Raw genomic sequence first — 25,243 nt, forward strand, 5'->3', positions numbered from 1 at the left:
TGTAATTTTTTACATCTATAGACAATTTACACTGTATTAATAAGCATAGTCAGATATATTCATATTTTATTTATGGAATTCAAAATTTAAAAACTATAAAATATTGTCCATGATACTGTAGGACAAAATAAGACTTATTACACTAAGGGTATTTCTTTATTGATAGGTATATAATTAAAATCATTTATTATCTTTTGAGCAATGGGAAGAAAATCTGTATTATGAAATCACAAACCAAAAGAGAACTCAAGTTGGTCTAGTAATATGAAAGAAAATGAACCTCAAAACCAAAACTACTATGTGAGATAGAAGGCAGATTACCCGAGGAAGAGAACAATTCCATAAGTCTTAAAAATCCTAAATTTTTATGTTCTCCCAAAAGTTAAAGTACGTGAACACATAAAATGTTAGATCTATAAGCAAAATACTTAAACTCAATGACAAAGATGAAGTTTTCAATAGCACTCGTTCAATAATTAATAGAAAAGCTACACAGAAATTCAACAATTCATAGATGATAATCTTTACGAAATCATCAGAGAACCTGAACTAATTAACATTTACAGAACAAAATCCCATCACCAAAAAAAGAGCACTTCTCAAATGCACTCAGAATATTCAACAATCTAGACCACAGGTAAAACAAACATCAAAATGTATCATTGTTGATATTGTGCAAAGCATATGTTCAATATCAATGGGGCTGGGGTAAATAGCTCAGTGGTACAGTACTCAGTTGCATACTTAAAGCACTGGGTCCATTCCTGGGCAACACCCATACACACCCACACACACACACACACACACACACACACACACACCAGAAAGAGACAGATAATGTATAACATCCCTAATATTTGGCAATCAAATAGCATAACTCTAAATAATCCATGAGTCAAAGATACAAATAGAATTTTTAAAAACTTAGACTAGATAGATGATATAAGTAAAATCATATAGTGTTGAGAAGAACATGTGTAGCATTGAATGTTTCTATTAGAAACAAAAGAGTTTTAAAATAATTAACCTGAGCATTGACATTGAAAAAAAGAAAAAATTCAATCTGTGTCAAAATATAACAAATATTAAACTCGGAATCAGTAAAATGAGATAAAAGAAAATGGATTAAAAAAATTCAATATAAACCTGGATAATAAAAAAAAAAACATAATTGTTAAATTCCTAACCATACTGATTGAAGAGGGGGGCAAAAATTGTTAGTATCAGGAATAAAAGAAGAGGCACCTTCAATGCCCCCATACATATTAACAAGGAAATGATATAATACTACATAACTCTTGATCCCCAAATTTGACAATTTATGTAAAACAGATAAATTCCTGGAAATAGATTTTCTATTAGTTATTTGAAATGAAATGGAAACTTGAACTGGCAACTCTTCTTCCTAGGACTAATAATTGGGATTATAGTTATGTGATCACAAATCATGTGTCACCATGTATTGCCTGTGTCTAATTTTTAAATTAATTTCTTATTTTGAATAAATAATGTGTGAAGTTACATATATATATATATATATATATATATATACACACACACACACACATATGTGTAAAAAAATGTAATCAATTTGCTTTAATATGTACACATACCTTACTAAAAGGTCCCTGTAGTGAAAGTAGAGTTTCATACTTGTACTGGTGGGTGGGTTCCTCAGAAGCAGCAAGCCTCTACAGCCAAGCAGCTCTGGGTAGCAGGCTCTGCCCACCCATGTTCCAACAGACCACAGCAGCTCACCACCAATCTTCTCCAGGTTACCGGTGTTTGGAATCCAAGAGAGGAAGTCCAGCCTCTAAGACACTATGGCAACTAGCCACAGAACTTTGCGCAGGTAGAGGTATATATATACCTCTTGGGTCAATGCCATTGGTTCACGTTTATGCTAATAAGGGTTTGGAAAAAGTTGCAACACTATTGGTCCAAATTTATGAAGGTTCCGTGACACCACGCCCCCTGAGAGGAAAACGGAAGTGAGAGCACCTGAGCTAACCAATAGCGTGTGTCTATTGCCAAAGGACCATTAGCTCAGAGGCCATCACTTCCTTGCAGCGTCCAGAGCGCGGGAGCCACCACAGGAGCAGGAGCAGGAGCCAGCTTCGTCGCGTGGGAGCCGCTGGAGCCGCAGGACCAGAGCTGCTGTTGCAGAAGCCCCCAAGGCCTCCGCCAACGCTGCCTCAGGAGCCAAAGCCGCCGCCAGAGCCAATGCAGAAACCAACGCCACCGCCGCCCTAAGCCAATGTTGTGGCCTTGAGACCACAGCAACCTTAAACGCCGCATCTAAAACATAGGAGCCGCTGCCACCATCGTTGCCGCTGCCGCCGCAGCTGTTGCCAATGCAGCTGCAAGACCTTGGAGCCTCCGCCGCCGCTGCTGGAGCACAAGAACCGTGGTAGACAATGCCAGCTGGGGAGTAGGAGCCACTGCCGCCAGAACACGAAGCCGCCGCCCCCAGGTCCAACAACTGCTGGAGACAACGCTGCGCCAGGAGCACGGGAGTCACCGCTCCCAGAGCACAGGAACCATTGGAGCCTTCAGCGTGTCCAGATCATGGGAACCGCTTCCCTCGCTCCGCTGTCACTGCAGTCGCCCACCAGCTGGAGACAATGTCACTGCCGCCCCCACTGCAGCCAGGACACGGAGCTGCTACCGGAGCCAACCCCCCTGCCCAGAGCCAATGTTGACACCTCCACCAGAGCACAGGAAGGGCCAGAGCGCGGGAGGAAACACTGCTACTGTCTCCCTCTTCTGGACACCAGAGTCACCTGCCGCCGCCACCACGTGCAGAGCACAAGAGCCAAAGCCGCCATCGCCATTCTCAGCGATTAAGGAGCCGCCACCGGCATCACCTAATCGCTGGAGCCACAACGCCACCGTCTCGGACTCCAGGAACAGGAGCCTCTGCCAGAGCACAGGAGCCACTGAACGCTGGAGCCACGGCCGGCCTCGGTGAGTTCAGAGCTGCCCAGGACAGGACCCAAGCCAAAAGGACGCTGCGCAAGGCTTGGCCATGGCCCTTAGGCAGCGGGAAGGACAGCCTCCGTCACTCCCACTGCGAGTTCACCCGCGCATTCCTGGCTGCTCCCCCAGGGGCAGAAACCCAGCAGAAGATGTGGAGCACCTTGAAGAAGGAGGTACTGGGACCCTCTCGGGGAGGGTGCAGGCTCTTTGGGTGGGGTGCAGCGGCTTTTCTAGAGGTGCTCCTTGGCAGCAGGAGCCGCCACTTTAGAGGGCAGCTCATCTATTGGAGGCTTCTACCTCTACAGGGCTGGAGGTGTGGCCTGCGAGTTTGGGGGTTGTGGGGTAGAGGCAAAGGGATATCGCTGGTGTCGGTAAGCTGTGTTAAGGGGCAGGTGCCCTGTGAGGATCATTTAGGTGGAGGGCATACCTTAAAGTGTCTGGGTGGAGGAACAGGTGTGTGGGTCTCAGTGAGGGGATCTTAAAAGAGAGACAAGCTCCTGGGGACAGGCAGGCCTGTTGGGGGGTTGATGTTGAAAGGGGTTTCCAAAAGGGTCCTACCCTGCTGCAGCAATGGAAGAGGTTCAGTTTGGGGACATAAAGACTCCCTCAGGCACCTCCACATACTCAGTCCTTGGAGCGACCTCCAGGAGCCAAGAGGCCCCCCTCCCTGAGAGTTCCAGGTCAGACTCTGTGGACTGCTCCCTTGGCAGGCAGGGTCTTCTCATCCCTATCTAACCACACAGGAGGATGACAGACAGGCTTCTGCTGCTCCTCTGCCTTTTCACTCTCCTTAGGCCCACCTGGAGCTTATTCGTGTTCAAAAAAGCGATTTGAAAAATGACTTGAAAGAATATCCATTTTTTTTCTTAGAACTATAAATGTCTAGTATGTATTAAACATTAGCTTTTGTGCTAGAAAATCAGTTGTTTAATTGTGGAAACAGTATACCACAAGTGTGTATATTTTATTTAGCAAGTAAAAGTTAAATTGATAATCATGCAGTGAAAATAAAAACAATGATAATATCAAAATCATCCAGTTTCATTGGTAATAATAATGAAAATAAAGATAACATCAAAATAATCTAATAGGAATTATGCAAAGTGTTTTAATGTTGTAACTTCACTACAATATTATTGACTTTCATTTTCATTTTAGAAAGTGATGTCCGAAGACCCTGAGAGACTTGCCTAAGTCATAGAGCTGGAATATGGAAAGTTTCTCTCACTCCAGGGATCACAGTGTACAAAAGAAATTTGTATACCTTATGAAGTTTTTCTTGTTGTTGGAAATAGGTATGTAAAGTTTTCCTAGCATTAAATTATGACAGGAATATAAAAGGGTAGTGGGATGGGGCACATGTTTATGGGTAGATGGGCTTTTCTGGTCTTGACAGCTCAGCCCAGGGAAGGGTGCCCTAGCAAACCTCTGAGTAACCACAGAGACCTGCACCTGTTTGGAAAATGCAGCAATACACGTAGGCCCTGGAAATAATTATAGCAATTTATTGTGTTACAAGAATGGTTATGAAAGTGACTGACCTTAGAGAACACAGGGGGAAGCTATTGGGACTGTCTGGAGCTGGATGTGTCACACTGTTAAGGTAGTGAGAAGGACAGAAAGTGCAGCTGTGTCTGGAAAGCTTGGATGAATTTCTTCCTGTGGGAGTTCTTTAGAAGTGAAAGTGCTTGAAATTGTCAACAGCATTATAGTCTATGAATGGGAGGTAATTGTTCTTAGAGACAACTGCAATTCTGGTTTTGCTTATTTGCAAAAGACCTTTTTTCCTTGGAGTATGTAGAAGGCATCACATATTTTACTACTCTACATTGTATTCTGGAGTGCCTGATTTGTGGAAGTCAGTGTGAACCATCTGTTTAAGAAAAGTTTATATCAAAACCGAATTTGCAGTAAATTCTAAATGTCGTTTAAAGTCTTTCATCTGTAGACTTAAAAAGTCACTTCAAGCTGGGCATGGTGGTACACCCTTGTAATCCCAGCTACTCAGGAGTCTCAGGAAAGATGATTGCAAGTCCAAAACCAGCCTCCCCAATTTAGAAAGACTATGTTTCAAAATGAAATAAAAAGGGGATTTGGGGTGTAGCTCTGCAGTAGAGGATGTGTTTGTGCTAGGCCCCAGATTCAATCTCTATACTGTGTAGCAAAACAAAACAAATTACTTTTATTTGCAGCAAAATGATTTGATGTGAAAAATTTTGAAGACAAAGATGATATAATTTTGTTATTTTCTCCAATATCTTACTGTTTTGGTTATCTGTTTCTTTGTATGTATAAAAATGCTGAAATATTAATAAGATGTATAGTGGGTAAATCTTAAAATACCAGTGGCTATAAAGTCTGTAATGTAAATATCTTTGTAATAGATTGAAGCCCCTGGGTTATTAGAGGTATCTGGATAATAGATTGAAGGCCCTGGATAAAGTTCTGATTTCTGTCATGAAAATTGGACACAGAAATCATTGAGGTGATATGTGACAGATGCATGTGCAGTGACTGATGGGAATGTTGCTTTAATGCAAATTGTTTATTGCTGTTTTGCATAGCTTAATGAACTACAAATTGCTACTGATGGACAATATATTCAGCATGTCAGTGATTATTTTTTATGAATGTTTGTGTATTTTCAGACTTTATAGCCACCTCTAAAGATCCAGAAGTAATCACTTAATTTAACCATGTTAAAAATCAAATTGAGCTGGGCATGGTGGTGCATACCTATAATCCTAGCACCTGGGGAGAATGAGGCAGGAGAATCAAGAGTTTAAAGCCAGCCTCAGCAACAGCGAAGTGCTAAGCACCTCAGTGAGACCCTGTGTCTAAATAAAATACAAAATAGTGCTGGGGATGTGGCTTAGTGGATGAGTGCCCCTGAGTTCAATCCCAGATTACCCTCCCCTCAAAAAAACAATTTGAAAAGGATACACTATTCTTTATAAAATATTTTCTGTATAGAATTTTTCCTAATTTGTTTCCTGTAACTTACCTTGTATAAGTTCAACTATCAAAAACCAAATAGTCCAATTATATAAGAGGACATCCATGATCACATTGCTTCTTTTTATGATTTGATAGCTTTATAAGGTAATATAGTAGGAAAATTAATAAGTGTAAGTTTGTAATTATGGAGAAGGGGACTTCTTGAAACAAATAGACTTAAAGAGCTCTTATGTCAGCTCCACTACTTTTAATGAAAAGACTGTGATGCTGTTATCATGATGGATAATCTGAGAGACACAACCAGTGACACATTCTTGACAGAAGTCATTAAAATAAATAAGATAGAACCAATGGATTGCTTATGAGTGATAAGTAATGTGTAGTCTTATAAATTGCATCTTTTGGAAAATGCTGAGGTATGATAAATGAGACTTTTCACTATGGACTATTCTAATATAAATATGACTAAATGTAGAGTTTTCTCAATTCCAGTGTTTAAATATTCCTTAGGAGTTTCATTAGGCTCTATGTGTATCTCAAACATGGATTGATATATTTTGAAGGATTTTAAACTGTTTGAAGCTATGTACTTTTTTTTTGCTCTATAATGAACATATAACAACTTGACTGCCTGAGTCTTAAAAAAATGTGCATTTGTTGGAATTCTTTTCAAAATGAAATCTTATACTTAGTCCATCAGTTTAAGCTATGTTAACTGAACAGTAACACTTTCATGTTTTGGAAATGTGTAATATTATTTGAGGGCTTTATCATATTTTAAGGAACAAAACATTATAGGATTAAATATAATCTTCCTAGATGATAAAATAAGAGTATTTCCAGAAATCTTATTGCAAAAATTCTTTCCTTGATTTTTATCTTGTTTCATTTGAAAATAAAGCAGATTCTCCAAACTTGTTACTACCTGCTGTGTGCAGAATAATATGCTGGTTGGACAGCCCCCCTGGGAGGTAGAGTGAGTCCAGATGCCTCTTTGCTTGTTTATTTCATTCCTAGAGTCCATTTGTTACAGGTCTTTATTGTGTTTCCAAAGTGGTCAACCATCTTGAATTCAGTTCTTATCTTCAGTGGAGTAAAATAAGATATTAATACATTTGACTTGTGAATAAGTAAAGCTAAAGAAATGAGTTCTCTCACTGAAGGTTGGCCGCATTTTATTCATGATTAAAATTCGTGATTCTCTAAACTGTGGGTTAGAGCTAAGGAAGTGGAAACTTGGAGAAGAAGGAATTTTGCAGGTCTGTATTTGGAATCTGCATTTCTTTTGTTCAGAGGCAGTGGCATTACAAAAGAATAGAAATTCCCAAGGATTTTTCCAAGCAGAGAACACCATTTGGGAGACCATGTTGACAGTGTCTGAGTGTCTCTGGGTTCTGAGGGCAGAACCAGGCTGATGGTATCCTTCAGTTGGCTAAGTGGTTTCAGGTCCACTTGGAAGGAAGAATGGATTTGGCATCTCTGTGAAAGGTCTCATATATCAGGTTTTTGGGAAATCTATGAAGTACTTGAGTGGGATCTCTTGAAAACTGTGTGAGGTCTCTGTGTTGCTAGAGAAACTCTAGATAGAGCACAGGGGTGGGAGGGGAAGAGAGAGGCAGGGGGTTAACAAGGATGGTGGAATGTGATGGGCATCATTTTCCAAAGTACATGTATGGAGATACAAATTGGTGTGAACGTACTTTATATACAAACAGAGATATGAAAACTTGTTCTGTATATGTGTAATAAGAATTGTGATGAATTCTGCTGTCATTTGTTTTTTAAAACTCAATTAAGAAGTTTTTAAAAAGAGAGAAAAAATTACACTGAATAGTGGGTTTTATGGTGGTGTATTTGTATATGTACCTCGTAAAATTTTTTTTAGTTGTAGATGAACACAACACCTTTATTTTATTTATTTTTATGTGGTGCTGAGGATCAAACCCAGTGCCTCATATATGCAAGGCAAGAACTCCACCCCTGAGCTACAACCCAAGCCCATGTACCTTGCAAAATGTGATAGATTTAAATACTTAGTACCCCCTTGTCCTCTCTTCCTCCATTTCCTCATTCCCTTTCTCTACCTTACTGCTCTTCCTTACTGCTCTTCCTTCTATTTTCAGGAGATCCCATTTTTCTTGCTAAATTCCACATTTGAGAAAAAACATGGTTCTTGATTTTCTGAGTCTACCTTATTTTGTCTAACACAGTGTTCTCCAGTTCCATCCATTTCCTTGCAAATGACATAATTTTGTGATTCTTTATGCCTGAATTAAATTCCATTGTGTCTGTATATCACATTTCCTTTATCCATTCATCTATAGACTGATACCTAGACTGGTTCCATAAATTGGTAATTCATACGATAATTCACAATAGTGAATAGTGCTACTATAAACATGGAGAGGCATGTGTCACAGTTGTATGCTGATTTTAGTTCTTTGGATAGATACTGAGGAGTAAATGGTTATATTCGATGATGGTGGTTCCTGTAGGTATTTCTGACAGTGGAAATAGGGAAGCGTTCTCCCAGTGAGCAAATTCCCAGAAGGTAACTGATTCCCATGATTGGAATGCCCAGCTATTCCCTGCTGAGGTTATTAAGCTAACTATGTGGATGCACTACCTGGTTTACATAGTGACATCCTTTGAAGGAGAGAGGCTATGTGTTTGCATTAACCTGGACCTTATCTTAGTTAGCTAGCACTCAGGGTTAAAGGAATACTGGTCAAAGTGTAATCACTGGTAGTGGGTAATATGTAACTTTTTGGGTTATTAAAGATGATGGCAGAGAGGGGTAGGCATTCCTTTGTTGCCATCCTTCTGTCTGTTTGTACCCTTCCCTGTGTGTCTGTGTCTGTCCTTTGTGCGCCTCTTCCACAATTCTCCCCACATAGGTGTTCCTTTACAGGATCCAGTCCTAGTCTTGGGGGGAATCTCCATAATGATTTCCATATTAGCTGTACTAATATAGATACCTACAAATGATTTGGATGGTCCTTCCCCATCCCATTCTGCCAGCATTTATTGTTATTTGTATTTTTAATGGCTGTCAGTTTAAATGGAGTGAAATGAAATCTCAGTGTAGTTTTGATTTCCATTATCCTGATGACTCTAGTTGTCAAACATTTTAAAAATAATTTTTGGCTGTTTGTACTTCTTCTTTTAAGAAATGTCTGTTTAACTTCTTTGCCCATTTATGGAATGCGTTTTTTTGGAGAAGTCCTTAATATTTACTGAGTTGGAGATGTCCTATTAAGTAAGTCATTATCTGTACCTATATGTTAGAGCTATTCCTTTTTTCTCTTCTATCAGTTGCAAAGTTTAAGGTCTTTTCCTAGGTCTTTGGTCCAATTGAGTTGACTTTTGTTACAGAGTAATAGATAGGTATCTATTTTTAATCTTATGGTATCCTGTTTTCCCAGCATCACTTGTTAAGGAGGCTGTCTTGTTTCCAGTGTAACTTTTTGGCACCTTTGTGGGTTTGTTTCTGTGTCTTCATTCTGTTCCATTGATCAACATATCTATATGTATGCTAGTACCAAGCTGATTTCATTACTGTGACTCTGTAGGATAATTTAAAGTCAGGCATTGTGATACCTCCAGCTTTAATCTTTTTACTCAGATTTGTTTTGACAATCCAGGGTCTTTTATTCTTCTGTATAAATCTTTGGATTTGTTTTTCTGGTTTTGAAAAGAATATCTTTGGTATTTTCATGTAAATTACATTGGATCTGCAGATTGATTTTGGTTGTATGGTCATTTTAACAATATTAAATCTCCCTACCATGAACATTTGTGGTCTTTCCATCTTTTGGTGCCTTCCTAAACTTATTTTTTCCATGTTTTGTAAATTTTCCTTGTAGAAGTCTTTCACCTTTTTGGTTAAATTTGTTGCTGTTTTATGTTCTTGGAAGCTACTGTTAATGATTTTTTCCCCTAATTTCTTTCTCAACAGATACATCAGTAGTGTATAGGAAAGTGATTGATTTCTATATGTTGATTTTGTATTCTGCTACATTGCTGACTTTGTTAGAAGTGTACTGGTGGAGCTTTTTGGATCACCTAAGTTCAGGATAATATCTTCTGCAAACAGAGACAATTTGACTTTTCTATTTGAATCCCCTTTATTTCCCTTTCTTATCTAATTTCTGTGGCTAGAGTTTCAAAAACTGTATTGAACAGGAGTGGTGAGAGTGGACATCCTTGACTTGATCTTGATTTTAGAGGAAATGCTTTCAGGCTTTCCCTATTCTGTACAATGTTGGCACGGGGTTTGTTGCTTATGGCCTTAAGGCTAGTTCTGCACATCAGCAGCAACAGGACAATCAGCAGCATGGCCAGGAATACCAGCAGTGTCAGCTTGAGTGGAGGGTGGTTGCCTCAGGGTGGCAGGTGGCACCTGCAGGCACCCCTGCACAGCTAGTAGTGCAAAAGCTTGGGTAGCAGGTGCCCCTAGGCAGTGACCCTGGGGTGGGAGGCTGTGAGGCATAGAGGCAGGCACACTGCAAGGCCTTCCTCTGACCCTCCTTTGTGCCTAGGCAGACAGGGGGCAGGAAGGAGCTCAGCAGCAGGGCACTGCTATCCCTTCATCGCTACCTGGAACCCAGGACCTCTGCATCTGGAAACCACAGTATCAGCTAAATGCATTCCCATGGAGGATGCTGTGCATCTGAAGAGAGGGATTGAGCACTGGGATATGCTGAGGCCGCGAGGCTTTCTCTGGTTTCCATCCTCCAGCAGATCCCTTTGCCCCCAGAGACACCAGATTTTAAACAGTGGCTGCTGCAGCAGCTTCTTGGCCCTTGTATGTTGTATTTCTAATCTTGTTGAGTCTTAGAATTTTTTAGTTTCTTGTCAGATTTCTTTGATGATCCACTCATCATTAAAATGTGTATTGTTTAATCTTCATGTCTTTGAATATGTGGTTTTCTTGATTTTTTTTGTGTGTATTGTTTAATCTCCATGTCTTTGAATATGTGGTTTTCTTCTTGATTTTTAATTTTATTCCATTATCATTGAAACAGGATATGTGGAATTATTTCAACTTTTTCATATTTGCTAATGATTACTTTGTTGATTAAAATATTATCTATTTTGGAGAAAACTGAAAAACGGGGATTCAGCTGTGTTGGATGAAATACTCTGTTATACCTGTTAAATCCATTTGATTTACAGTTTGATTTAACTCTGTAGTATCTTGGTTGATTTGTGTGTGGATGATCTCTCAGAGGTATATTTCAATCACTTGCTATTATTATATTGGTCCCTTTATGAACCTTTATGTTGCATTGTGTTTTATGTAATCAGGTGCACCAATGTTTGGGGCATAAATGTTTACTATCTTTATATTTTCTTTTTGGATTATTCCCCTTACCAAGATATGGTGATCTGTACTTCTCCTCTAATTTTGCTTGAATCTGCTTTGTTGGGTATTAATAGCTATTCCTGCATGCTTTCAAGTTTCATTTACATGAAATGTCATTTTTTAATTCTTTTAGCCTGTGGATATCTTTGACCATAGATATATTTCTTTCAGACAACAATAATTGGGTCTTAATTTTTTTGTCCAGTGTTATGATCTATGTTTATTATTTGGAAAAATGAGATGATTTATATTCAGTGTCATTAGAGAGGAATGTGTTACTTCTCATCTATTTTTTTTTACATTTAATGTTTGCTTCTATCCTGATTGGTATATGTTCACCCCCAGTTGTAATTCATTTTTTTTTAAGATCTCTTGATGGTTTATAATCTTCTTCTATGTGTAGAATTCTTCTGAGTGTTTGCTGCAATGCTGGAATAGTAATAATGGATTTCTTTCATTTATGCTCATCTCGATAGGTTTTTATTTTTTCTTCGATTCTGATAGTACAATTCTGATGGTTTATTCGATAGAATGATCTTGGTTGGCTGTTATTTTCTTTCAGGATTTGAAATACTTTGTTCCAAGCCCTCTTGGACATTAGGGTTTCTATCAAGAAACTGGATGTTAATCTGATTGGTTTTTCTCTAAATGTGACCTGGCTTTTAAAATTTTAGTAGCTTTTAAAATTCTTTCTTTGAACTGAAATTTTGGCTTTGCAATTATGATAGGATGTGAAGAAGGTTTTTTTTTTTTTTCTGGTCTGGTCTATTTGAGGTTCTAAATGCTTCTTCCAGTGTCAGGATGTTCATCTTATTCCTAAGTCTGCAGGAATTTTTCTGCCATTATGTCACTGCCATGATCCTGTATCCCTGATCCTTCTTTAATGTCTGTGAGCATTGTTTGGTCTCTTAATGTTTTCTCAGTTCTTATTAGATTTGTAGTTTCTTACTTTTTTTCTTTAATACTGTCTGAATGTTCAAGGATGTCCACCTTATCTTCAATCTCTAAAATTCTGTCCTCTTCTTAATCTAATGTATTGGAAACATATCCAATTCGATTTTTGATTTGATTATCATTTCCAAGATTTCTGTGTAGTTATTTTTCAATATCTCTATCTCTTCATTGAATTTAGCATTTATATCCTGTACTGACTTTCTTAATTTATTTAGTTTTTTTTGTATCATCTGAGAATCCTATAATTTTTAAACGATAATTTTTAAAAAAATTTTGTATCCAATATTTGAATATTTTTGAAGTCTGTTGTTGATGAATTACAGACCTTAAGAGGTGTCTTATTACATTATTTTTCTGTATCACTTATATTCTTATGTTGAGATTTGCATATCTGTTGAGATGGGTTTCTTTTTCAATTTTTAATTTTTTTTTAGCTGTAGATGTACCTTCACTTTATTTTATATTGGTGCTGAGAATCAAACCCAGGACCTCACACATGCTAGGCAAGTCCTCTAATACTGAGCCACAACTCCAGCCACCTCTTTTCCACTTTTATGTGAGTATTCTTAGGGAACAGCCTTCTCTTGGCAAAGTGTTCTGGTATATCACGTTGTTGTGAATTGTTGAATATATTTCCCAGTGTTTTTTGTAGTATATTTAATATACTAATGTTTTGGGTTGTGATTAGTGATCAAAGCGATCATTCCAAGTTTTGTAGTATATCAGAGCTTGAGGATTCCACTTTCTCTGTAGATTTCACAGGATCTTTCTAGTAGATCGACAGTTGTGTTGCCTATATCACTGTATATACATACCACCCATGATTGATCTTCTAGATATGGCAACTCTGTATATTCTAAGAGTGTATAAGAGTAACCTATGTTGAGGTCATTGTGTTATTACTCTCTGCTGTTGCTGTAGGAGCATATGTCCATGAGTAAGTTGAGCCTTCTCTCTAACTTTTACTTAGGCCATGGTTGCCAGTTTGGGGTCCCCAATATTCTTTGTGTTAAATTATTGCTGAAGGTTAAGAATAGTTGTTATGTGTGGAATTAGGTACACAATCTCTTAGCTGGATTGGGGGTATAACTCAGGGGCAGAGCATATTCCCCAACAATTTAAAGTGTCACATTTGGTGCCCAGCCACTATGGAAAAGGGTAAATGAAGAACAGCAACAATAACAGGGAAGAATCTACAATATTCAAGTAAATACTAGGTGTCAATTATGATATCTACAATACTAATAATCAGAAATTAAAACACCAACATAAGCAGCAGTGAACTAGATTTAGAATTAAAGTAAACACTGAATGTCAGCTACAACATCCACAGTACTAATAACTTCAAAAACATGAATGGTGGGAGCAAGAATTATATAAACTAGTTTTAAAAGATGGCAAAAATACAGTTCATTAAGAAGGAAGAAAATGAGAAAGGAAGTCAAAAGAATGGTTAAAATATTCCAAAGGTGAAACAGATAAAGTAGAAGAGAGGTAGAATAAAGTGAAGGCCATAATGAATGGAGAAAATAACAAAATTTTAAAAATGCAACAAAGTAGATTGACAGGTTGATAGAGAACAAGAGAATTTAACTATTAGAGGGAGAAGCTGAGAAAATTAACAAAAAACCAAAAAAGAAAAAACACCCATAAAACAAAACAAAATAGTAAAAGGTAACAAAAAGAGAAAAATGATAACAAAATATCATTATATATATGTAACATGAATGAATCAACATATACAACAAAAACAAAAAAAATATTATTTTTTATTTGAAGATGGACACAATACCTTTATTATTTTTTAAGGTGGTGCTGAGGATTGAACCCAGTGCCTCATACATGCTAGGCAAGTGCTATACCATTGAAGTATAACCCCATCCCCAAAACAAAAAGTTCTTAATGAAAAATGAAAGAATTGTCTCTGCTGAGGTGGTCCAAACTGTGAACAAGGAGAGATATTTACTACCTATGCCACACAATCCTTCTTTCCATTATTTTCTTCCTTACTTTCAGCAAGCTTGCTTTTGGGCAGAGTTTCCCAGGTAGAATTCACAGGTTGATGAATCTGCATGCTGCTATCTTCTACCTCACCTATCTTGTCCGGGGGGATCAGCTGAGCTCCCACTATAAGTGGGAGTGCCTTGGATGGATGAGTTCACCTTGAGACATATCATAATTTCAAGGCCCGAGTATAGATTATACTCTGAAGCCTCTGCTGTTAACCACAAGGATTTTTCCTAAAGTTTTCAGTGTGGTGAGGAGTCAACCGAGGGAGAATTTACATGCAGTGGGGGCAGTACAGCCCGCCAGTCCTCTCTGGCTGTGCAGGAGAGAATTCTGTCTTTCAGTGACTGTCCTAGGCCACAGAAGAGTGTCAATTCAGATCCAGCGCTCTCACTTCACCACTCCTGCCTCCATCTCCTTACACACACTCAGATTGGAGATGCTGTCTTTTGACAGCCTACTGAAGCACTGCTCTGATTGAAACCACATGGCCTAAGGTGCTGGGGGGGCGGGCTACAAGTTCTAGGTAAGGCACAGGGGAAAGTGCAAGGCCACCATAGCAGCAACAGCAGAGAAGCCAACAGCAGACAGCGCGCCCATGAAAAGCCCAGGGACACGAACAAGAATAGCCAAGACAAAGAGGCGAGGCAGGAAGCAACAGCGCTACAGGGCCACAGTGGTGGACATGCTACAGCTGGGAGAGAGCCGGGGGAAGAGCGCAGGGGCGCTCAGGGCAGCAGAAGCAGACCACGGAGGGTTGGAGCACTGACAGCCCAGGGCTTGCTCTGAGCAGGGACTCACCTCCACCCACTCACACAGGGAGCTCCCCTCATTCCATTTTTATTGAAGAATTTTTATTGCAATATGTTCTCTCATTCGTGAATGTGCTGAGAAAATCCAAGCCTATGTCAGTTGTAGCATGGTGGCTACAACTGACAAATTTGTAGTCAGTAAGATGGGGAGAAATTTAGAAAAGCTTGGGAAAGCTTTATCCTTTAAAAAAAAATGTGAACTCAGAAGCTTATGAAGTTTTATATTGAATAAGTTTGAAGAACATATCAAATAAAAGTAAATGAAAATGAAAAGAAAATTAGATGATTGGATTAGTTTTAAGATTTATGAACATTTTAGAGAAGAGTAATTTATAATGTTGGAGACAAGAGCCTTTTATAAAGAGAGTTTTTTTTTTTCTCAGCTAAAATTCTTTATTTCAGAAAAAGAGAAGAGAACCAGTATTTTATGGCTTTGTTAGACCTCTCTTTCTGTTCTCTTAGAAAATTGTGCTAATGGCAAATATTATGTATTTGAGGACTCCCCTTGGGCCTGGGCATTGGGAAAATCCTTTCAAAGCATCTTCAAGGTGTTGAGCTGGGCATGTAGCCTGGATCCTGCCAGACATTCCTCTGCTGTGCCCTGCCAAGGTCTTAGTACAGCATAGCCTCAGGCTCCTCTTTTTCTCCTTCTTCAGCCTTTTCTCTTCAGCACTGTTTGCATGAAGTGGAACCATTTCCCACACCTGCCAAATTCAGAAATAAACTCATCTATGAAGGGTGGAGAAGCCTGTCTGTTCATACATACTCATCTGTTCTCAGAAGTTACATTTTCATGTATTAAATCAGACAAATAAAAAGTTTGGTGAAAAACATGAAATGTTTGGAAGTATTTTAATTTTCTTAAATTTTATACTGTAAAGACTGAGCAATGGAAAATTTAAGATTTTCTCCCCACTTCTCAGAGGTTTAGAAATTATGACTCTAAAAAAAATAGAATGCTGTTATATTCTTTCTGTGCTGGTTTCCTCTTAAGTATCTATAGATTTATATATCTGCATCTATATCTGCATCTGTACTTCGTATGTACAATCAATAAATCGAGAAGATTAGCTTCATTTTTTTGGTGTAAATTGAACAACTTTTTCTTATCTTTCTTCCTTCTTATTGAGTATAAATACTTTCAAAAATCAGATAAAATATTTTGCTAATCTAGCAAACTTTTATGTACAATTCAAAACAACTTTAATTACCTGAATGGCCCCTACTATAAGAATACAAAAACCTTTGTACTAGCTATGTTCCTGATATCTCAGGAACTTCTTTGGCTTATTTCCTGCTTTGTAGATATTTGTAATATAGTGTTCAGGTTAAGGAAATTTACATCTGCTCTGCTTGAAAGAGTAACCAAGACCAGTGAAAACTGGAGGTAATTACGGCACTTCTTCTATATGAAGACTCAATTTTGCAGCAATTTATGTTAACTTGGGAAGAAAATTGCTAGCACATGTACCATCGCTTCACTTAAATGATGGCCACATATCTAGAAAATTAACTCAGAGAAAAATAAAGAGAAATTCCCTTGTTCTCAGGGCTAATTTAGTGTTGTTTTAAAAGATAGTTTAACAAAGTCAATATTCTCTTTTCGTAGTACATAAGTAAAGAGAAGAACTTAAAAACAGAGAGCTACATGAGGTAATGCCCAAAGACAACCACAGATAATCTTGTCTCTCAGTGGGCTGGAGAGTGAAATAAAAAAAAGTATTCATAAAATGACACAGAATTCATAAAATCAGCAACTAGGGTGCCAGAATTCAGAAGCCTATAGTAAGTCTAAAGTCGTTCCAGTGTCAAGCTAAGTATAGTGCTTGACTTGACTGTTTAGTTTTAGATCAGATAAGCTCTGAGTTTCTTTGGGACATGTATGTTTTGGGAACCCATATCACCATTTCTGCATTACTTAAGACTTGGAGGATTGACCAGAGCTGTCCTTCCTTATCATTGTTGCCTGAGACCTGGGGTGGGAAGGGAAAATGCTTACTGGAAACCTTGAGCATCCTTCATCTGGAAGCTGGGCTTCCAGCTCCCTTGAGAGATGGCCCCTCCTCTTGCATTCTGTTAGTGTCCAGTGAAAAGGTTCATTCTACTGAGTTGAGGGACTATTCTGTTCCTGCATGGATAAGTTCTGGTATTCAGACCATATTTAGTGTAGGACCAGAAAAATGGACAGTCCTGGCAATTTTTCTGCCTCTGCTAAGAACTAGCATTAGTCAGTAAAGCTCTATCCCAAAGTTTTCTCTAGCTCTGCTCTGCTCTGCTCTGCTCTGCTCTTCTCTTCTCTTCTCTTCTCTCTCTCTCTCTCTCTCTCTCTCTCATTTCATGTTCTGTATTTACCCCCTTAGGCTACTTGTCTCTAAACTTGAGCATCAGGGAAATATATTATTAATAACATGTAGGATTTTATGCTGTCAACATTATTTTTAACCCAATGCTGTTTTTCTTTTCTGTTTGGTGGGACAGGGACAGGAAAAGTTGCTGCACAGACAGTGACTGAATCTTGTTTCTTTCCTTAGCTGTGTCTTAATGTTTACAGCATCCAATTGCACCCACTTTCTTGTTTAGTTGCTGAATATTTTTTTTGTCTCCCTGCCCCTCTTTTAATTTTTTTGTTTATTTTATTAGGAACTAGAAGAGGGAATATCTTAGTCCATATTTACCTGGCCATTTTTATCAGAATTCTTCCAGATTTACATTTCTAAAATGAAATATGATTAAGTTTCTCCTTTGATTAAAACCTTTCATGTACTCCAGTTGCTTTCAGGATAAACTTTGAATTGCCTCGCATGGCTTCTAATGCCATAGTCTCCTCCTTCATCTGTCCTCTGCTTGCTTCTCTGTATTATTTATAGCAGATTTCCCCTTCCATGCCTACCTTCAGTCATATTGGGCTGTTATATTATTGAATTAACCTGACTCTTGGTTAAAGCTCACATGCTCATCTTTTGCTTTGAATTTTCTCTTCCCTTCTTTCATGTTATTTTCCCTCTACTCTTTGGATCTCATTTGTCCTTAAATTTTAGCAGTTTTCTTTCACCAACTGAAGCATGATCTTTGCCTATTCTATGTGTGCCACCACTGTAGCACTAATTGTATCCTCTTCTGATGTATTGTTTCTTCATGTGTGTCTCTCATTAGGCTTAGTTTTTTTGGACAGTGAGAAATTCTTATTCAGTTAAATCTCTAAGACTTTTTGATCCAACAAACATTTTCACATATGTGTGCACATCACAGTGCCTAGCACAGAGTTTGAGAACAGAACAGATATTTAACATGTGCTTATAGAATAATAAATACCTGTTGATTTGCTAACTTGAGCTCTTCGGTTGATTTGCAGGTTTATGTATGGGGAGCTGACTCATAAAGACACAATTGAAAAGGTGTGGCAAACCTTTGAGAAATATGAGATGAATTCCTGTGAAATTCTGATGTACAAGAAAAACAGTGAGTAGTCAAACCATTCTCAATCATACCTTTATGTGCTTGTAATAGCAAAATCTCTCCTGCTCCTCTATTATTGTCTTGTGTTTTCTTTCTCATCAAGTGAATGCAATTACTTAAAGCCATTGTATATATTCGGATAAATATATGATTGATCAGTTACACTTCTCCTCACAGGAACATTTGATGAACTTCTTGTCATTAACCTTTTAAGACTTCTTCATCTATTTTGCTGACAAGAGTTAGTGTTCTTCCTATGGGTTTCCTTATGGTGAGATGCTGGCTTAAGGCTCTTGTAGACTTTAAGCTTCTTAAAGGGGGAGGGATGAAGTAGGATAGAAACTGTTCAATTTACCTTTGTTTCTATGTTCCACAGTGCCTGTAGAGCAGCAATAACTTCACTAGGTGCCCAATTAAGTTTTCGAATAAAATTTTGTTCTTCTCATGACCTTAAGAGAGAGTATTAACAATAATGCATTGTTTATTTGTATTTGTTTTGGTTACTCTTATTTCCATAAAGTGTGTTAATGAGATTTTTAGTTCATTCCCCACTTATAAGTATGAAACTTGCTTTTCTCTTAAGAAATTTCTTGTCAATAGAGAGCTATATTAATTTTTATGGAATGTGAATACATGGTCTTAGCAGGCATTCAGAGATGTTAAATAGTGCTTTGTTTCTGTTTTTAAAACACTATTTTGTTTGTAAAGAGTCATGCTTTTATATGTAGGGTTGACTGGTGGGTTTTTGATTCAGTAGAACATTCCAGAATGGCCCAGATAGGCACAAAGATAAGTGTTAATTTGGTGGTGTATTTAGGTATGAGTGATTCTTCACTCTGGAAAGCAAACGGAACTTGTTGCTTTATCTGGAAGGAGCTTGGACTCTTTTGTTCTGTCTGAACTGTTGGAGCAACTGAGAGGACTGTTTGCTTGGTGGCCTGTGCAGATACTGATCTGAGAAATGATCCATGACCTTCAATAAGTTCAAGGGGGCTGTTCCCATAGCTTACATTCTGCTCTAGCTTCCTCGCTCAGCCAGTAGGTCTTGTTTCTGTCCCACTTTTAGCTGTAAAAGGAAAGAGGGAAAAGATGGTGAGAGGCTACATACAAGTCCTTCTCCATGGGTGAGCACAGCTCAAGCAACAGCTCTCACCAGGAGCACCTTGCAGCAGCCCTCTCATGGGCAGAAGTGGTCTACATGTGTGTCCTGAGCTGAGTAAGCTGGTGGTTTTTTTTTTGTTGTTTTTTTGTTTTTGTTTTTTTTTACACTGCAGCTCCATGTACTGGACAGTGTCACTTTCCCCATGACAGAGAACACTGAATGGTAGGTGTATCTTGCATGCACATTTCCCTTGAGAGTTTCGAGCTTTATTAGACTATGCATTCTAACTATAACTTGTCTAAATTCTCTATATATGTATTTGGCACAAAAAGAGAGGGAAACATAGTTGAAATTGCATTAATGATTTCACTTGCCATTCCTTTCGGTGAGTATGAGTAGGAGATGAGAAAAGGGAACTTTCCATTCCCTGGCTGTCCCTAAAGGTAAAGGCCCTATAAGATGAGTGTCTTACTGTACTGAAAATGAGTGTGATATTGAAAGTTCTGTATTTCAGATAGACATGAACTATCCAGGTAAGCCAGGTAGTTCATGAATTATCCAGAGACCCCTCATTAATTGTATCATATATTGACTTCTCCACTGGTGCACCTGGGATTGATCTCCAAATAAGACACTAGCATGTCTAGTACTACTTGGGTCTCGAGTTTCAGGGGAACCCAACCTCAGCCAACATGTAACTAATAAATATTGAGTTACAAATCTAGCCTAGACTCTTAAATGTTTGCCTTTTCCCAATAGCTCAGTTTGTTTTAAATCATTTTCATTATTAATGCCTGGACTTGTAAAACTCTGCAGAAACTCAGTTTGCTCCTATATTATTGATCAATCCATAACATACAGGGGGTACTCTATCTTTCTCGGGAAAAAATTATCTTTATCTCAAATGAGTTAAAATGATAACTATGGTTTTCTCCACATATAGAGCTCACTGCTTGTGGCCTGAAGGAAGGAAAGCCAAATGAAAGAATCCCCAACAGCTTGCAGATTGAACTGTGCAAAGCTCCATTCCTTTTTGCCCTTTGCCTTAACTTGGATCAAGTTAACCATATTTTTTTCAGATTATAGTGCTGTTTCAATAGAATATAATTTTCATGGTAGATTAAATTGCATTTTTATGAATCCAGGTGAAGGTAAATAAATAACTACAGTATGGGATAACTCAGGCACCCACCTTGGATGACCACAGCTCTGTTTACTCATAAGAAGGTTGCATTTGTACTTTCTAAAAAACTGTAACTCTAAAATTTTAATTTCTATGACTCTGTCAAAAATTGTGCAGAGTGATTTTGTTAAATTTATATAAATTATTACTAATAAAACCACAGAGACAGATTTGTGTCTCAATCCTAGAAGCTAAAATATGCAAGGTTATTTGCATATCTTTGCATTTGGAAATTACACATGTGCTAATTTTAGGCTAATGATGTTTTGAAAATAACCAGATTTATGTCAGGATGGATCTTCAGAAAGAGTGTATTTCTATTTTATTTTTTGCTTTAAGCTTAAACATTTGAATTGTGAATTTTATTGCAATGATTCCTAATATTGACATGAGAGAACATAGTAAAGTTTCATTCTGATTTAAAGAATTGCTAATTTTGTTGAATCACTATTTTTTATTGGAGAGTAAACTTTAACAAGTGCTGTCTGCCATTGTCCAAGAGAGACTGTGACATTTTACTTTGCAAGCTTCAATCTTCCCTCAGAAAATGAAAGATCAACTTTGAAATTGATGTTTCCCCCATAGTCTGTAAGTAAAAGATGGGTAAGTAAAAGATGGACTCAAGGTAACATTCAATGACCTGAGAAAAAACTCTTGCAATTAAATTCTAAATGAAGCTCACCCTTGGGCCAGTCTGACACCTGACGGAATGTCAGGGGCCTTGCTGTGCACTGCTTTCAGTGTTGCTGCAGTCCAGGAAGGCTTTCTGAATACTATTATGTCATGTTTACCCTACTTCTCTCAGCAAGTACCAGATCATTCTATTTTGTTTTCTCAAATATTCAAAGATTTTATCTTTATTTCACTATCTCTCATTAACATTACCTTTGTTCTTCTTTGGAACATCTGCCTGTGTTCCAAGTCCTTTTGGTATATAAAATGCCATTGATAAAGCTATTTTACTGTATAGATCTGGACACAGAAAATAGAGGATTATGAAAACATACTTAATAATGAAAAGCAATTCTAACAGATTTTCTTAATTTTGTTTCAGATAAACATGAGACTCCCATGGCCTATTTCCCTCACTGTTTTGTATGTTATAGAAACATTTCAAAGAAGGACTGAAGGAACAAATTCATATGCTTGGCACCCCTAAATCTCAGATTAAATAGCAGATCATTTTATACAGAATAATTATTATATGTATATTATTTTTTAGACTATTTCCTGGAAGTTATTCACAATTATCCTGCTAAAATAAGCTTCTCAGTATGTGTTGTATCTTGAATTTTGTCACCAGGTGATCTTCAGAGATGTGTCTTTCTTTGATTGATTTTTACATTTGCTTTACCATTTTATGGTTTAAATGCCTGGATATAGCAAAAATTAGGAGCCTGATAAAAACAAATTGTACTTATGAGCACTTACTATTTGCAGCCATTGTACTAAGTGTTTTTCACATTTTATCTTACCTAATAAGTCTGTATTAGTTAACCACATTTTACAGATTTGAAAATTAAGGCCTCCATTAAGCATCCTTGACCAAGGCTGCATTACTAATACCTGTAGAACTCAAATTCATATCAAATACAAAGATCTAAATAGGGAATTATATCCAGTTTCTCAATTCCTCCTGAGCAAATAATTTTATGGAATATACTTGGAAAATATTAATAAACTAGAAAAAAAACAGCTGTCATGATCATCTCAAAGCTCACAGATGGCACCCTTCCACCATATAAATACACATGAACAACAAACATTTGAATATGCTCCAGTGTCAATTAAAAGAAAATACAGAATGAAGAACCCAACATGAGTGTTTCAAATTTGAAATCATATTTTATCTTGCCCTCCAAATGCCTTTTCTTTCTCCAAACTGGTGCCAACTAGGGTGCTTGTTGACTGTTTTCTTTTTGTTTTTGTTTTACACTGTTGCAGGTCATGTTTGTCAAACTTTTTGTTTGCTTCTTATGTGAGTGAAATGATCCAATGAATCAGTTGCCCTTCACTGGCATGTCGGGGCATATGGGGATGCACCACAAATGTTTCCCAGGTGTGCTGCTTTAGTTAGTTGGATTTAACTAAAGATACATATGGTCACTGCAATGTCTGTAAGAAGGGAAATGGAGCAAAAAGGGTTTCTACAGTTTGCACTGGAGCAGGTTAGGACTTGATGAAAGAAAGAAGTAAAAACTGGTTGGTGTGTTTCCATGCCAGCTTCAAAGTAACATAGAGGGGTTACTTGGTAAATTCTGATCTTTGACAATTGAGTATTTAAGAAGGTATTTATCTGCAATCATCAGTGATTTGTAAGTAGAGGCCCAGTACTAGAGAGTCACTGCTTGAATTCAGTGATGACTCCTCAGTCATCACTGCTTCTGTAGGCTCTGGGACGTGGTTATACTGCTGATGTTATCATGTGGCAATCACCGTCAGGGGTGGTGATTCTAATCCCAAAAGCCCAAGAACTACTGAAATAGGCTGACTACTTTTTATTTTGTATATAGTGCTGACTCTAGAAAACATTATCTTCCATCCTTTTCCTTCAGGTGACTTTAACATTTTAAAAAAGTCCTCCGAGGCTGCTGCCACTGTTTCCATGTTCCTATTATCTTGTCACACTTGAGTCTGACCTCTTGAGAAGTAATCCTCTATTGTCATGGTAGTTTCTGATGATATCTCAACAAACAGAACCATTAATTTCTTGGAATAATTGACTATTTGTAGTAATCTTTTAGCATTAGTAACCTAACTATCTGAACTCTATGTGTTTCATAATCTATTCTAATTTGCCACTTAGATAAAGCAGTAAATTTGGTTTTGTGTACACTGATTGAAAGAAGCTTAGCATCCAAGCTAAAAAAATATATAAAAAAATCTATCCATAAATAAACACACACATTCCACTATAGTAGGAGAAAAAGTTGATAAATTTTTATGCCTTTATGTAGAAAGTATGTTTCTACAAATTATTAAGTGTTGTAATACTGAATAATATTTTCTCAAATATTGGAAAAGAATATGATAACTTTTTTAGAGAGATAATTTTTTAAATATTTATTTATTTATTTATTTTTAGTTTTAGGTGGACACAACATCTTTATTTTTTTATTTTTATATGGTGCTGAGGATCGAACCCAGCACCCCACACATGCCAGGCATGTGTATTACTGCTTGCGCCATATCCCCAGCCCAATCACTTTTTGAAACATGAAAAAAATCATGAAGCATATGCTCCCATTCTTTAAAAAAAAAAGATCACATTTGACACTTCTATATGACTGCCTTTTATATGACTGTCTTCATAGATGCTTTCTCTTTCATTCTTTATCAAATGCAGAACTTCTCTCTAAATGTGAGCCTAAATTTTCCTATAAATGTAATGTTATTCTTAGCCAAAAGCATAGAATTATATTTATATGGCTCATCTCAATATCCTCCTGGTTTTCTTCAGTGAATGTGCTAATTGCATATTTTAGCTACTCATTTTCTTATCTTGTCCTTTGTGGCACATTTTACTAGACATGACATTTTCTTATGTTTAGATTGTATTTGCTTAACACAAAAGTGTGAGTTGGTTGACTCATTGCATTTTGCATACATTGTGCATAATAAATGCTGAAGTGAAGTTTATCATTTCTTGGAGCAAAACAGAAAACATGCTTCTTTGCCAGATCTGCTTTGACAAAAAACAGAGAATCCTAAAATGTTGGGCAGCATATGGTTAGGTAATCTTTCTATAATCCAATTGTCTTAGCAAAGTGAGACTATATTCCTTGCTTTTTTGTTCTACACATCTCATTACTATTCAATGTTGACAAGTGAAATCAAAGAAACCCCCATTTCAATTATCTAATTCAATAAAAGTGTGAGGTGTGATGTTTGTTTGTGTGTGTATTTTATGGTTCCCACTGATTTTGAACTTTGATGCAATATGCTATATATGGTATATAATAATAATTCAGATTTATTCTTTTTTTAGGAAAATAAACATTAGGCTTTTAATTCTCTTAAATAAAATTTAAAAATTAAACAAACATTTTAAGTATACCAAGCAAGCAGTCCACACTGAGAAGGTCTATCTTAATTGGGAATATACCTTGAGGTTATTAGTAACTAACTGAATAGATTTAAACAACTGAGATGGAAAAACAGGAAAAAAGCATTTACTTTGTCAAATTCACTTGGCAAAGTAAAGTGGTAAGAATGTTCACATTCACATGCTCACTTCCTGTCTCCACAGAAAAGCCAAGGTTGACCATTCCTGACATCTAGATGCTAGCTATAAATGAACTTGTATGTTCTCAAGGTAGGCATCATTTTTTTTTTTAAGCAAGAAACATGTTTCCCCTCTGGCCTTTTCTTCTCAGAGTGAACCCAGCAATGGCCAAAGGTGCCAGGACTCAGTGCTGCAGTGA

General features: G+C 37.4%; 1 long non-coding RNA gene across 1 annotated transcript; it reads left to right on the forward strand.

The window, feature by feature from the left end:
- Window positions 1-1,876: 1,876 nt before the first annotated feature.
- LOC107161103 lies at window positions 1,877-23,940 on the forward strand. Its single transcript, XR_007345279.1, has 4 exons — window positions 1,877-3,152; window positions 4,138-4,274; window positions 18,431-18,537; window positions 19,809-23,940. It is a non-coding gene; the product is annotated as an uncharacterized LOC107161103 (long non-coding RNA).
- The last annotated feature ends 1,303 nt before the right edge of the window (window positions 23,941-25,243 follow it).

The sequence above is a fragment of the Marmota marmota genome, unplaced genomic scaffold (genome assembly GCF_001458135.2).
Source record: "Marmota marmota marmota unplaced genomic scaffold, marMar, whole genome shotgun sequence".
Lineage (NCBI taxonomy): Eukaryota > Metazoa > Chordata > Mammalia > Rodentia > Sciuridae > Marmota > Marmota marmota.